The sequence below is a fragment of the Antennarius striatus genome, chromosome 10 (genome assembly GCF_040054535.1).
Source record: "Antennarius striatus isolate MH-2024 chromosome 10, ASM4005453v1, whole genome shotgun sequence".
NCBI classification, from domain to species: domain Eukaryota; kingdom Metazoa; phylum Chordata; class Actinopteri; order Lophiiformes; family Antennariidae; genus Antennarius; species Antennarius striatus.
The window spans coordinates 3,337,786-3,340,000 of NC_090785.1; the positions used below are offsets into that span (position 1 = coordinate 3,337,786).

The 2,215-nt window shown below is 36.3% G+C and overlaps 1 protein-coding gene across 2 annotated transcripts in view; it reads right to left on the reverse strand.

Moving 5' to 3' along the window:
* Nucleotides 1-356: 356 nt before the first annotated feature.
* The window catches only part of gria2b (glutamate receptor, ionotropic, AMPA 2b), a 36,159-nt gene continuing 34,300 nt past the window's right edge, over nt 357-2,215 (reverse strand). For both annotated transcript variants that reach the window (XM_068325591.1, XM_068325590.1), the window contains exon 16: nt 357-2,215. This exon is cut by the window's right edge and continues 294 nt beyond it. The gene's annotated coding sequence lies outside the window, so the exon portion shown is untranslated.

Consider the following 2,215-nt stretch of genomic DNA (forward strand, 5'->3'; position numbering starts at 1 on the left):
TCCTTGATTGATAACTTACAGTTAATTTGATGTCATTAGCGTCAAGGTGTGACGGCATGCGGCATGCATGGGAGAAAATAGGGATTATCTTTACAGAGCAGATGGAATTCAAGCATCTTCATAGAGGCCTTCGTTATCTCTCAGCAGGATGAGGTGGACTAAACGCACCTCATCGCTCATCTGACTGACACTCGTAAGGCCGCACTGGAGCTTCGTCTCTAGCCGACAGGATGATGATGATGATGATGATGATGATGATGATGATGATGATGATGATGATGATGCTGTTGATGGTGTTGTTCGCGTGTCCTCCAAATAAAAGACAAACACCGAGAGATAAGAAGAGTTCAGTCACTTTTATTTAGAAAGAGTCCCAAAAAATAAACAAGTTAGCACACATTCCATATACAAAATGTCAGTGAGAATAGCCTGAATATGCAATGAAATTGATAAGCAACTACGGTATACTATGTTTCTATTTGTTGATTACAAAAACAACAGTGATTATAATAGTACGGTTAACCTCCGTTTGTGATTCAGTAGAGGACTCTTCATCGGTCAAATTCAGAAAAAGAATCAAAAAATAAAACGTGTCATATAATTACAAGTGCTCGTCTGGATCGGTTTCATCGTCAACTCAGTGTGAGACTGCATAACCCGTAAAACAAAAAACTGAAAAGAGACACCAAATTTAGTTCTTAATCCAAGCAGAGTAGCTTTTACAATATTAAAGGGGGGGGCTATAATTTTTCAGATTTCAACTCTTTATATAAAATATATGTATATATGTATATATCGTATATATGTCTAACATCGTATCTCAAATTTTAAACAGTTCACAACTTCAACATTAGAATGAAAACGCATGTTTGGCAGTCATGAAGTAAACTTATGTAGTATTTTGCGTCAACAACATGCAACTGGTGCTACTTCATTGTCGGATCAATGCAAATACATGGAGACTGGAAAACAAAGCAAAAAAAAGGCTATTGTATTAGTACTGTCAATGCCACCGACTGTACATCTAGTTACAAAAGTTACAGAATGTCTCATTTACATTCACTGAGATGACAGTGATTGTTTATAATAAGCCTATACTCAGAACTACCGGCACTAGAATTTGGCACTCGTACTTATTTGGCATTTCAAAACCAACCACGTAAACCATGTGGATGTTGATGCCTCTTTTCCATGTCAGTTCAAAATGTGATGCAATAACACCATATCATACTATTTTTTTATTTGTTTTTTTGTGTTTGTTTTTTTTTTTTTTTTTTTTCTTTTGCATTCATGGCGTGTAAACAGATAAATTTCCTCTTGAAAGTAGAACGACCCTTGTCCTTGTCCGAAAAAAAAAAAGTACAAACAACAAAAAAGCACTGAGGCAAACAAAGAGACGAAGGTAGAAAAGCAAAAACCGCTGCACCGACTCCAACAAGAAAAAACATGGAAAGATTGATTCCAAATGTCAAGCATTGACATATTTTTCATATCAACACCAAAATGTTAAAGAATAAAATATACAGGAAAGTAGAATAGGAATTAATTACATTATTTCACCATCTCATCCCCTTTATGTATTTGGCTTTAAAAATATGGAACTAGAAGCTGTTTAGTATTTTATCTTTCTTCATCACACATTGACATGTTTATATCCAACCGGTATGTAAGCAAGTTTATTTAAAAGCTATTTTGTGAAAATACATAAAAATATTTTTTTTCAATAAAGCCTTTTTTTCTTCGATTTTCTTAGAAAAAAAAAAGACAATTTTCACATCTTAATGCAGATGATATCAAGTGTGCTTGAAAATCCTGTTTAGCGGTGGTGACTACAGAAACAGTGTGTTTTTGACGACATCATCCCCCTGATTCAAACACCCATTGTGGTCTTGGCGTGTGCACACACACACACATACACACTCTTGACGCATACACACACACACACACACACACACGCACGAACACGGTTTGAGATGACCGAAACTCTGATTCCCAGAAGCAGCCGTTGTCGTCAATCAAGCCCTCGTTTTCGTCTCGGTCCGGTCCAGACAGACAGATAGCAAAGCATGTTGTTGTCATCAGTTTAGGCAAAAAAAGAGCCTCCCTTTTATATTCCGAGATGTAATTCCAATCCAGGGAGGAAAGTTATTTTTATGGTGAGAAATAGAGACAGAGAGCAACAATACAAGTCTTTGTGGTGAGACAAAAATGAAGC